Here is a 13649-nt window from a genome sequence, read left to right on the forward strand (position 1 = left end):
TAGAAGTTTTCTACTGAGGAGAAAAGTCCTTGAGCCTTTCTCCTAAAGCCTCCAGGCCTGAAGGATTGGAATAATCAGGAACGCTAAGAAGAAGGGCCCGACTTACTGGACCCATCCTGAGACTTCCCCGACTTACGAGGCTGGAATCTGCGCTGTTTTGAGGAATAAGATGTAGACTCTCCTTTGCAGAAATCCTTTGAATGCCTAGCAGAAATCCTTTGAATGCCTAGCCCAAGGTTTGAAGGATCTGGCAGAAGAGGACCTTCAAGACCAGGAATGTTTCTTGTCCTTTAATGATTTCCTCATCATGTCATCCAATTGGTCGCTAAATAGCTTCTGACCCTCAAATGGAAGCTTCATCAGGGATGACTTCTCTGAAAAATCAGCTTACCACTGGATTTTGCAGGTTTCATTGGGGAGACTGTCAGCACATTCGGTGATCCAAGCGGAGAAATTCTGGATGGCCTGGTCAAAGTGAGGTTTTGGGTTGGCTGGTGCAGAGGACCTGTGTCCACTGTGCCTCAGTTACTTTACCCCAGCTGCGGTAGTATGAGCTGTGGGGGTTGGTGATGGTGTGCTGAGCATCGGAGATGCTGAAGTGGATGATGGCATGGTCGGTCCAGGTGAGTTCTGTGACATGACTGAATTTGATTCTGTTGCTGGAGGTGAAAATGAAGTTGAGAGTGTGTCTGGCTTTGTGCTTGGGTTCGGTGACCAATTGGGTTAGGCTGATGTTGTTCAAGTTCTCCAGGAGGGAGGTGGAGTTGGAGTCATTGGGGTCGTCGACATAGGAATTGAGGTTGCCGAGTAGTACATAGTGTTTGGAGTCGATGGCTAAGGGGGCAATGATGTTGGGAATGGCATTGCAGAAATCCGGTTGGGGTCCAGGGAGTCAGTATACTAGGGTGACTCTGAACATGGTCTTAGCGTCGATTTGTAGCTGGAAGTTGAGGGGTTCCATGAGCAAAGTGGGGTCATCAATGGTGGTGATACATCAGATGGTTTCCTTGAAGATGATGGTGAGGTGCCTGCCATGTTAGTCGGTGCAGTCTTGGTGTATCGTCTTGTAGCCTTCGAGTGTTGCTGGGGTGATGGAGTTCGAGGAGGGGTTGAGCCAGGTTTCAGTAATGAAGGCAATGTTCAAAGAGAGGTGGTGATGGTGTCTCACATTTCCGTGGCATGCTTGCAGAGGGATCAGGCCTTTAGCAGGAATCAGTGGAGTGATTTCGGGTTGTCAGTGGTCTTCTGAGCAGTGACAGTGCAGGCTCCAGTTTGAGTGGTGGTCCAGTGTTGCAGGAGAAGTGCAGCAGGTGAATGGTCCTTTGTTGAATCGCGGGGAGGAAGTGTAGCTGTTGGTGGAGTAGCGGCGGGTGGCTGCAGGGCCAGGGGTCCTGGTGCTGGGCGTGGTCATGGCTCAGATGGGCTTGATTTTGGCATGCCAGCGGCATGCCCGTTGCACTTGGCTGCACAGCGGCCTCCATAAATTGTCCTGGACGGTGGAAGGGCCGGCAGAGAGGCGGAAGAGGGAAGCAGGACCTGGCTGCAGAAATTGGTAGCAAAACGGACACTAGGGAAAGACTCCTTACTACTCTAGTAAAAACACACTAAGTCACTGAGAAGTTCACAATAATGCCCTAATAACAGTCAAGTGAAAAAAAGGGTAGAATGAAGTACAGGCGCAATTACGGCTGTAATAGCAGTACAGGAACCCTTCACTGGGCACGAACCTGAGGGCTCAGGGACTGAGGAGGGGTCAGCTAGGCAGAGCCAAGCAGCTGATCGGCATCAGCAGAGGAGAGGCGAATCAAGTCCATGGAGGTCAAGGGCTGTTGCACATTGCTTGATGCTGGGGATTGCTGATCACCTTGACTTTACAGTGGCCTCCTGGGCTTAGTTTTATGTAGTGCATGTGTGATCTATTGCACCTCTCTATGTGCCAGAGTAAATTTCTTCCTTGTATTTTGTTTTTGTATTGACAAAACTCTTCCCAGGACGACAGCAGGGAGCCAAGACCACTGCCTTGTGTCTGCCAGAAGATGGTAGGAACAACACGAAGCCCACCAGACGCCTGTCTTGTCAAGAGACGGATACAATTGCAAGACTGCCAGTAGTTATGGTGGAGCAGACTGAATGTGATGAGTGGACGAGACAACCAGACAGTGCCCAGTCGTCACCACTCTGTTGATTTCTCCAAGACTCACTAATTCTCCTAAAACTCTCAAAGAATGTAGGTTCTTCAGTATAGGTGTCAAGAGTATTAAAATGATGGCTAAACAGAGAATAAATATCAAGAATTTGTCATAAACCACAACTACAGTAAGATATCACAGGATAATAGATTGCAGATAAAATACTTGTGTCTTTTAGTACTTTGCAACAGGAGTATCGACCCTCAAGTCCGGTGCATCACTCCCAACTAATAAAGAGACCCTTTTCAAAACAAATCTATAGCTATTCAGATACAGCTACCCCAAAGAGTATCTGTCCCAAAGTGCACAATGGTTACATCACAGCTGTAATGTTCTATTTGTATTCTTCCCTGTGCCAGACGCATTATCACTGATTACTTAATCTTCAATTTTGGTCCAGTAATAACCCTTGACAGATCCTGATTCAAGAACATTTCCTTTTCCAAATGTGCATGTGCAGCAAAGTTTTGCACTAACCTTTTGTCCTTGTACTTTCTCAGGAACTATGATTATTCTTGAAGATGTCCACGAAGAAGTGCATCAACTCAAGAAGACACAAGACAACAAGAAGGAGCAAAAGAATCCAAACCGGAATTGAGCAACCTAAGGTCAGCACTGGGCGTTAGTTTCCAAACGCAGAATGAAAGCCAAGCGCTTGACCACACCCGGTTGCCATACCCAAAATGGCCACCACATCTCCATGGTCCCTGATATCACTCTGAAATTGCATAAGATTTAATATCCTGGTCTGCGGGACGAGGAGAGGGAGAACCAGCCAGGATCCAGCTGGTCTTGTCACCAGTAGTGGTATGCTAACCAGCACACTTGGGATAAGGCCTCTAAAAACTTAGCTTGGTGGCTACAAGAGTTCACAGTTGGGAGCCAGGCCCAGGGAAGTATCAGCAGGAGAGCAGCTCAACTGAGCCATGGGCGAAACAGAGGGGCTCATTTACAAGCCCATTGCGCCACAGGTGTGTCATTTTTATTGATGCACCGGCAGCGCAATGGGCTTCCCCATATTTACATGGCCATATAAAGTCACCCTGCATCACTTTTCATAGCTTTACAAGTATGTTTCCCTTTTTGCGTGAAAGGGGCATTCCATGGGTGTTGCTGTGGGTGTTCTAACACAACATCCATGGAACTTGACACATTCCCAAATTTACATTTTGTAAACCTGGGAATGCATCAGAATCCTATGCCTCCCCAGCAGAAGCGTAAGGAGGTGCAACGAGGATAAATACTTTTATTTCTCCTCGTTTGTTAGGTCTCGCCTATTCTATCCCGTAGGGATTCATAGTCGAGATTATAGTAAGCGGTTCAAAAAGTCTACCTAGCTGCGGATGGCGTACAGTTCATGTGAGGTACAATCACACGCATTCTCAACAGCTGCCACAACCACGCGCATTCTCAACAGCTTCCATTTGCTACCAGACACTTCTCTGCGCACGCCCCGCGCTCTGCATCAGACTTCAAAGGAAGCCGCTCTCCCACCCCCGCCACCCAGTGCCGCTCCCCCACCCCCACCACGCAATGCTGAGAGCTTGTACAGGTCGAATGCTTACTTTCATTCCGAGCGCGGTGCCCGCTTCAGGGACACCGCGCTCCGTTTATTTACTGTTTTTTTGTTAAAGGTCTCGAAGAACTGCATACACTGTTCAGGTAGGACCTAACAAGCACTCTCTGTCCCCTAACTAGACAGATTTGCATATGCTTCTCTCAACTGTTCAAAGCCCAGCCTTCCACATACATGTTACAGAGGCTGCACGCTAGCTACACTAACAACCAGCAGTGAGAAAGCTACTGTCCCTCCCCTGATCAGACGTTTGCATCTATGCTAGTACCACAGTCTTGCTGTTCTTTTTTTACCTTCACACGCCGGACAGGAGCAACTTCTGCACAAACGACTGCGTCCCACAAGTACCTCACTCACAAGTACCTCACTCACAAAGAAGCCGTCTCGAGCCCTACTAGAATATTGTGAACTAAGCACCGCTCCACACCAGCATCTTCTCCATAGTGGACCCGGTCCCTTACACCCCTAACCCAGAGGGGAGATCCGTGCAATAGAGTCTTCATCCTCATTGCCCTGTGAGATCCTCACCAACAGAGCATGCCCTGGTTTAAAAACCTGCATGTCCTCAGTCACAGTCAGTCGCATGATCACAAGTATACACGTACGGACAAAAACACACATACTTACTTTCAAACTCCAATGTCCCCAAGCCCAGCCACACGTAGAAGCATATAGTCAGTACTGTAGAAAAAAAGATAAGTATTCCATACACGTGCGCCAACAGCCAAACACACAGCTCACACATTCGCCTAACCTTCAAACAAACGACGCCATACCATGCACACACAAACACTCAAGCAAGCGCACACACACCTACCGCACCACCCAGTACCAGCGCAGACACACCTACCGCACCACCCAGTACTCTGGTACACTCACGGAAGCACGCAAAACAAGCTTCCCCACTCGGGTAACTGCGGGATGGTCTTAGCTGAGGGGAGACACACCAGACACGTGGGAAAACCTAGCGTGTGTGGGGGACGCGGGAGCCTCAACATTGGTACTTTCCCCTTTAAACCACATGCTAAAACACAAGGAATACAGACCTGGAACCCTTGGAAAGTTGCAGTTGCTAATCTGAAAGTGCAAGCCCCGAGTCTAGGAACTCCGCAGCAACCTCCCACGTGCCCCAATCCCCATCCCCGCCCCCACTCCCACACCTATGTAACACCAGAAATGTCACGAGGTAGCTCGGTAAATCCCACGGCCCATAGACACCGTGGCTGAGTGGACAATGCCACCTTTTCATACCCACATCTGCACATATCACGTCCCCCCAGCAGAGCCAGCGAGGGAACAGAGCACTGTTGGTTGTGTCCGTGCAGGCCCCGCTCCTCCTAGAGACGGGCAGAGCGATAGGTGCAGCGTGTGCCAGCAGCACATACCTGGCTACACTGGCTCAAACCCCGTGATGCCACTGCCATGACCCACCGCACACACCGAGCGTGACAGCGGTTTAGAGAGTGGGCGTTCCAAGTATTTGCCACCAGACATGCTGCACCGGGCACGGCAGGGAGCTGTGCTGAGCCTCCAGGAGGGCAGGGACGACTAATTTAAGTGATCTGGGAAAGGAAGGTAGAGCATCGTGGAAAGGGCAACTAGTTTTTAGGTCTCGGCTGGAAACGCGCTGAAAGCGCGTTCTCGCCAGAGAACTATAGCCGGCGTCTCAGCCGACAACGTGCTGGAATGTGGCTACAAGAGCTGGCCGTGCCCGGCATTCCCTATGGCAGCATCGGATACCGACGCGCGCTTTCGGATCGGGTCGCGCGCGTGAGCTTCTACCGTAGACAGCTCACGTGACGTCGCGCGGCCCAATCCCAAGGTGCGCGTCGGAATCCGAGGCTGCGACGGCGTCTGGTGCGCGCCGACTTCCTCAGTGCTTGTTAGACCTGTGGGCGCATGCGACACTTCACCTGCGCTCCGAGGTTCTGCATTGGGACTTTGTAAATGTAAATATGTAAATTGATACTTGTATAGCGCATTACTCACCCGCAAGGGTCTCAAGGCGCTTGTACGAATACCGCTGTGGAACCAATCCTGGCTTTCCCTGTGAGATGTCCACTCCTGGGCACCCCCAAGGTGGAGGCCAGGCATCCTTAGCGTTGTGGGGGCCGTTGTGGAGATTAAGCAAGCTATTGCCCAGAGTTGCAGAGTGGGACTCCATGATTGGAATAGGCACAGAGGCGAGAATTATCAGGTCCGTGGAATTTTTTAGCCCAAGACCCGCCGAGGCGGGGAATTGAACCCTGGTCCCAGGCTAGACCTCTGCATCAGGGTCTGCTGCTCTAACCATTGAGCCACACTTCTCCACCTTTAGTCTCAGAAACCCCTCATCTCCACCCGCCTGGTGTATGCAAGGTGAAATGTTGTACGACCCGGTTATTTATTATTTTTTGAAACGTTTTAGAAACCTACAATCCTCTAATAAGTTGTCTTGTCTTCTCATTCGCCGATAGTTTTCACCTTTCTTTTTACGAGCTGCACCTTTCTTTTCCTCGGCGCCCTTGGTTCACCCCCTCGGTGGCTGGAATGAATGCATGTAACGCCTCTGGACTGCTGCCTCTCTGCAGTAGCTCTGGCTGCTGCCCTGTGCCGGGTGGTGGTCCTCAGTGCTGCGCCTCTCGATGGCCCTGGATGCGCCAGTCCCCATCTCTCGTTCGTGCCCCTGGGCGGGGCTCCTGTGTACTGCCCCCGGGGTAGACCTTGCTCTGCGCGCTCATCCCCCAGGGCCGCCGGTGCCAAGGGAAGGAATGCGGCCTCTGAATCGTGGAAGAGGGAGGGAGCGGAGCCACATACCTGACAACACTGGCAGCCCCCCCCTCCGCAGCCCGCACACACGAGCACCCACAGTGCAGTCACGGTCTGCAGTTACAATCCGATGCCATCAAACCCGCACACCGACACCCACGCTGTCTTTAAAACCATGCCACCCTTCACACAGACACTGCTACACAACTCTCAACGATAACCTCGACATACACGGAAGCACCTTTCCCCCTTCCACTCAGGCACCGCAACCTGCATGCTAGCGCCCCCTGACTACATATTACATACAGGGTAGCACTAGACCCTGTCACTGCACACCGACAAACCCCATCTTCACACCTCCCTATCACTGACAGACTCCCCAGACTACCACCCTGTCACCTGTGACCCTGCCACCCGTCAGTACGCTCGCCGGATGACAGCCTCACCATGCCTCCCTACTTCATGAAACACCGATGCTTCTCTCACCGACCCCCCTACAGACACTGATGCCCTGACGCTCCTGGGCACCGAGCAGATTATTTCCACTTTGCCTGTTTTGAATTAAATCTGTTTATCTTCATAGTATTTTCGCATCATGCAAAAGCGTGTTATGAGAGCAGAAGAACGCGAGCAGCAGTGAGGGACCCCTTTCCGCACTCCATATACAGTATGACTTGCATTCCTAGAGCCAGGCGGCTCTGATCAGGGGCGTCGCTTGAGGGGGGGATGTGAGGTTCAGGTTTTCCAACACTCACTTCAGACGCAATGTTAAAATACATAATACAAACAAGCAGGGCTTATGAGAGGGGCTTTAGGAGCAGTGTTAAGTTAGAATAATACAGATTGTTGCAGAGTCCACTGGGACAGACAGAGGTGCAACCCCCAGAGGGGTGGTTAAGCCCCGGTTCTAAGGTTCTAATTGGCACCTCTCCCCAGTTTCGGGTCAAAATGTTGAAAAGTTCTACTTTCTCTGTCTGGACTGAATATATTGTTCGCAGAGAGACCATATTCAAGCAATCGCCTCTATGCTATGGATGTAAATGTAGCATAGCAGAAGGCACGCATGCGCAGGCATCTACGGCCTTATACATTTCATTACCTCCTCGTCCTGTCTTCCTCGCCACAGTAATCACATATGAGCCTCCGGCTCCACACAGAACTCCAAGTAAAATAAAAGAGCAGCGCTCTAGTCTCCCCTCCCTCCTCCAATATGGCCCCAGAGGCTTCATCCAATCCTATAAAAGGACACATATCAACCAGCTCGACCTGTTCTTTTTTTCTGCACTTCTCCGAGTGCTGTGTTACCTGTTGGTCAGGTGAGTGGGGCTGGGATCCTGCTTGAGCTGTCCCCTTCTGCCCTTTTGGTATTGAGTTTGGGGGTAGTAGTGTTGTGCTAGTGTTGTTTTTCTATGCACTTTGTGGATTGTGTTTTTCATTTTGTCTCGTAATTTTAATTTTTCTTGCCCCCTTCTTTTGCCATTATTGCCTCTCGTCGTGCTTTAGCGGACTTCTGGGCTTGTTCTTTCGGCTTGTTTTGCGGGACGCATGGGTTCCTGGAAGCCGTTTTTTATTTTGTTTCCGACCGCGCGTCCTGCTGAGCGGGCGTTGCGCGGTCGGGTGCCTTTGCTCTGGGGGCCGGAGGCTCCCGGTCGCATTTCCCTCCCTGCTGCCGAGGCCGGGTGTGCTTGCTGTGGGGGCCGGAGGCTCCGGGTCGCATTTCCCTACCTGCTGCCGGGGCCGGGTGTGCTTGCTGTGGGGGCCGGAGGCTCCCGGCCGCATTCCTTGCCTGCTACTGTTCTGGGCATATTCTTTAGCTGCGATCAGCTTTCGGATTTCTCCGACCACGCAAGGCGGTATATGGATGTCTTTTTGCGCATGCGCGCGGCTCTTCTTCAATGCATTTATGTTATTGGAGTCATGCGTGGGTTGATTTATGTGGTTGCCTAGCAACCTCGGGCCTTTTTCGGCCAGGCATGTTGTCCTGTTCATTGCTTGTGTTGACTCCACTCGTCCACTCGTGTGTGGATGTGATGGGGCGTGGTTCTTCAGACTTTCCTGCTCCTGGGTCCTTGCAAGGGACTTCTGGGTCAGAGGTGGCTATTCATTCTTTTGAATTGTTGCAGCTTTGATTACTTCTGCTATGGCTACGGCATTGCAGGGTCAGGTGCCTGTTCCTCCTGGTGATGAGGCGAAGGTGGATGGCGCTCCTGCTGCTGATTCTGTCGCTGTTGTGGACGTTGATGTCCGAGGTCGCTTTGTGCTGGGTGATGCCTATTGGTGGTGCTGGGTTACATTCGTGTGAACTTGGTGTTTCCTGCATCTTTGGTGGATCTAGTGGACGATCTGTTTTTCGCGGTATCAGCGCCCTGTGACTGATTCTTTGCCTATACATTCTTCTGTTTTAATATGGATACATGTATGGAAGTATGTGGTCAGGGGTTCGTTTTCACGTTTTTGTGTACACGATACCCACTGCGGGATTTTGCTGTGAGTAATGGTTGGTGCGGTGAAGCGCACTTTTGCAGCTGCATTGTTTTTCTATCAGGGTGTTGCCTATTCACCAAGGGTAGTTGTTCTTCTACTCTGGCGATGTTGGAGCTGCGGGTGCGCCTGCTTTCTGATGTTTTCCTGTGTTCTTCGCTCCTGGATAGATGGTGCTGCGCTGTATATTCTCCGGATGATGATCCTTTTTTTTCGGGTGTTTAGTTGTTTGATCCTCCTTTGGATGTCAGGGTGGAGTTGACTGCGGAGGACCGTATGATCCTTGCTCCTGGGCGTACTGGTCGCTTCCATGCCTTTGGTTCCCTGAATGCTTTTGGTCATTCTTGGATGGTCGGCCCTTTCATGGGAGGGGGCGTGGCCGGGGTACTCCTTCCTTTGACGAGTCCCGGTTCTCTGGTGCTTCTGCCTCCTCCGCTCCCACTTCCTAATCATGTAGGGCTCGCTCCTGGTGTCGGCCCGGTTGGGGGTCGTCTCCCTTGATTCATAGACTATTGACGCGAGACTGTGTCGGTCATGCGGGTTCTTCGGGTGGTTTCGGAGGGTGTTCGTCTTGGTTTTTCCCAGACTCCCCCTGACTGTTTCAGGACCGCGCCTTGTCCCAGGGACCCTGTGCGGAGATTGGCGCTTTTGGGACGGCATCGATTCCCTGGTGGTCAAAGGGGCGGTGATTCCTGTTCCCCGCGATCAATTGGGGTTGGGTGTGTATTCCATCCTGTTCCTGATGTCCGAGCGCACTGGGGTTCTTCGGCCAGTGATGGACCTTAGGTGGTTGTATGATTGCATCCCTCACATGAAGTTCAAAATGGTTTCGCTTCGGTTGCTCCTTACTCTGATGTCTCAGGGCGTCTTCCTTGCTTCAATCAACTTGTGAGATGCTTATCTGCATATCCCTGTTCATCCAGCCTCTCGGAGTTTCTCCTGTTTTGCGTACTGGGTCGTCATTTCCTTTTCCAGGTACTGCCCCTTGGGCTCTGCTCTGCTCCCCGGATCTTTCCTGGGATTCTGGCTCCTCTTATTGGACATTTGCGGGGGGGGGGTGCGTTATTGTGTTTCCTTATAAGACGACATTTTTATTTCTGCTTCTTCTCTTCCTAAGGCGGAGTTGCATGTCCAGAAGGTGTGCCATGTCCTGGCGCATCATGGGTTCCTCGTGAATGTGCCGCAGTCCTCCCTGGTTCCTTCACAAATATTGATTTTCATTGGGGCTCTGTTCCAGACTCAGTTGGGGATGGTGTTCCTGCCCCCTCCCCGTGTTCTGTCCATGATGTCTTCTGTTTGTTCCCTGTTGGTGGGGTTTTCTCATCCTGTGAGCCTGTGGTTACGGGTTCAGGGTCTGCTGTCGGCTTAGTTGTTGACGGTGCCGTAGCCTCGCCTCCTTATGTACCCGGTGGTGTCCCACATTTTGTCGCATTGGGTCCCCTGTTCCCTCGATATGGGTGTTCTGGTTCCTATGTCGGAGGTGGTTCGGGTGGTCCCGAGTTGGTGGTTGGACGTGGGTCTTCTGTCCATTGGCCGCCCCTTTCTGATTGTTCCCACCCGCGTGGTCACTGCCGATGCCAGCCTGCTGGGGTGGGGTGCTACTCTGGGGGCTTCGACGACTCAAGGGATTTGGCCTCAGTCGGTGTTGTCTTGTTCCTCCAACTACTAGGAACTGAAGGCCGACCTTCTGGGTCTGTTGGACCTCTCGGATCTTGTTCAGGGTCACCACGTGCAGATCCGGACGGACACTCTGGTTGTGATGTCTTATGTGAACCGTCCAGGGGGGTGCAGGGTTCACTCCCTCAGTTGCCTGGCCCGTCGGCTTGGTTCTTGGGCGGAGGTGCATCTGGAGTCCCTGTCTGCCATCTTCCTGCCTGGTGTGGTGAACACTGTGGCGGATTGTCTGAGCCGGGTGTTTTCCTTCCATGGGGTCCTTGTCTCTCACGTGGTGGATGTTCAGGCGGTTGCGCATGCTGTTTGGCTGTCCGATTGTGGACCTGTTTGCCTCCCCAGACAATGCCCAGTTCCGTTGTTTTTGCACGATTTTGCCTTGCCGGGATGCCTGGAGGGTGGACGCTCTTTCGTTCCTTTGGCCGAAGGGTCTGCTGTATGCGTTTCCCCCTGTTCCCCTGCTTCCTGCTGTGTTACATGAGATCAAGCGGGAGGGGTCATTGGTGCTTCTGGTTGATCCTTGTTGGTAGCGTCGCCCTTGGTTTCCCCTTCTGGTGGACTTGGCTGTGTCTCCGGGGTGGGCCTTGCCGTTCGTGCCGTATCCTCTGATGGGTCCTCTTCTTCCTCTGCCTGTGTTCCGTTCCCTAGGTCTGCGGGCCTGGCTCTTGTGAGGGAGTCTCTGATGCGTGTGGGTTGTTCGGTGGCTGTGGCCATTCTGCAGTCACAGAGGCCTTCTACGCTTAAATCTTACGCCAAGCATTTGGATCATTTTGCTTCTTGGTGTGTTGGTCGTGGGCTGTCACTGGGTTCTTTGGATCTGGCCCGCATTCTGGCCTTCTGTGCGATGGGTTTGTGTTGGGATTGGCAATTTCGACCCTTCGGGCTCATTGGGCCGCCATTCGGGCATTTCATGTCCTGCCTTTGGTTTCCTTTTCTCCGTTGGTTGCTCGACTTTTTGAGTCTCTTTCTTTCCAGCGCCCCCGTCCTCTCATGTGTCCTCCTCCTTGGGACCTTCCTTTGGTTTTGCGTTCCTTGCAGTTGGCTCCTTTCGAACCTTTAGAGTCTGTGGACTTGAAGTTTTTGACTCTCAAGGTGGTGTTTCTTGTGGCGATTGCCTCTGCCAGACGTTGGGTGCTTTCCTTCGCTCTGCCCCATTTTTGTTGGTTTTGGCGGCCCGTGTGGTCTTACGCCCTCGTCCTACCTTTGTTCCTAAGGTGGATTCTTTTTTTCACCGGTCTGCTGAGGTGGTTCTTCCGGTTCTTTGTCCTGATCCTTCCTCGGCTGAGGAGTCCCTTTTGCACCTCTTGGATGTTCGTCGTGCCTTGCTGATTTATTTGTCTCGCACGTCTTCCTTTTGTAAAGTTGACGACTTGTTTGTCAATTTTAGTTTGTCGCGTCAGGGTCTGTAACCCTCCCTGTCCCCGATCAGTCGGTGGATTGAGGAGGCCATTCTGTTGGCATATGCTTCGGTCTCTGTGGTTCCGGATCTTCCTGTTCAGGGTCGTTCCACCAGATCTGTTGCTGTATCCTGAGCTTCTTTCGAAGGGGTGTCTATGGAGGATGTTTGCAGTTCTGCTACGTGGTCTTCTCCGCATACCTTCATGTCCCATTACCGCCTCCAACTTGGGGGTGGGGGTTCTGTTTAGTTTGCCTCTTCTGTTTTATCTGCTGGGGTACCTTGCGAGGTTGTCCTTTTTTTGGGTTGTTGTGCCTCTGTATATTAATATATGTTTTCGCTGCACTGTTAGTGTGGTCTGTTTTCCTTACATGAAGCTGATTGCTTTGGTATCGGCTCATATGTGATTACTGTGGCGAGGAAGACAGGACGAGGAGGTAATGCCCCGGTTACTTACCGGTAATCTTCATTACTCCGAGTCCATGTCTTCCTCGCCACAGTATAGTTTCCCTTCCCTCCCGGCCCTGGTGGTGGCTTCATGTCTGCGGCTTGGTTTTTCAGGTCGAGCTGCTTGATATGTATCCTTTTATAGGATTGGATGAAGCCTCTGGGGCAATATTGGAGGAGGGAGGGGAGACTAGAGCGCTGCTCTTTTATTTTACTTGGAGTTCTGTGTGGAGCTGGAGGCTCATATGTGATTACTGTGGCGAGGAAGACATGGACTCGGAGTAATGAAGATTACCGGTAAGTAACCGGGGCAACAGTCTTTCTCGTGGCTACTCTTAAGGCCACTGGATTCCAAGAAATGCAGCGTCCAACAATCAACTGTTTGTATTAAAAGATGGCGTTTTGGTGAAAGACCTCGACCGAGTCCCCCAAGCTGCCTAGAGTTCTCTTCATACATGGAATACCAATTCTACAGTACTTCGGCATATATGATAACACTGCTGCACACCCCTCTCATGACAACAATGAAAACGAGCATGGCACGAGAGTGAAAAAATAAACCCAGCAGCCATGTCTCAAGGATTCTAAAGTGTCTTTCTTTATTACTGCAAAAACGCAACACCACTGGGCAATATTGTACACGTGTTTACAGCAGCATCCCTAACCTGTGCAACAAACGCACACAGCCCCCTCCTCCCCCCAGTATTTCCCAGTGGCCCCATCTTCTTTATGCAAGCCTCAATAGTAGCACAGCTGCGCGCAGCCTCCCTCCCCCGCACAACGTGACACTTTACCGCTGATTCGACAGAACGCAGGCATGCACCAAACAATACATTCAGTGCACGCACTTTCAAACAGCATCCTTCCATTTCGCACTTACTGAAACAGTGTGCACTGCTGCCCCTCGCAGAATGCGACGGAGATCAGCGTGGAATGACTGCTCGTAACATGCATATGTGGAGTGGCGGGCCGATATATCCATGATTGATAAACTCGACAAGATGCCGAAAGCGGTGACGTACGAGTCATTTGGGGCCCTTTGTTAGTAGAGCAGGAGAGGTGTATTTCAACTCTGTACAAAGGGACAGTGCGCCGTGAGGTGCATCATCAGAGCTGTGTGAATAATAACAGCTGTGAGCCC

The 13649-nt window shown here is 51.6% G+C and overlaps 1 long non-coding RNA gene across 1 annotated transcript in view; it reads left to right on the top strand.

Annotated features, from left to right (window-relative positions):
• The first annotated feature begins 2043 nt into the window (after positions 1-2043).
• Positions 2044-13649, top strand: part of LOC144825135 (uncharacterized) — a 30245-nt gene continuing 18639 nt past the window's right edge. Inside the window, exons 1-2 of the long non-coding RNA XR_013609296.1 lie at positions 2044-2227; positions 2690-2797. This is a non-coding gene — a long non-coding RNA (uncharacterized LOC144825135). The remainder of the gene's footprint in view (positions 2228-2689; positions 2798-13649) is intronic.

The sequence above is a fragment of the Lissotriton helveticus genome, chromosome 3_1 (genome assembly GCF_964261635.1).
Source record: "Lissotriton helveticus chromosome 3_1, aLisHel1.1, whole genome shotgun sequence".
Lineage (NCBI taxonomy): Eukaryota > Metazoa > Chordata > Amphibia > Caudata > Salamandridae > Lissotriton > Lissotriton helveticus.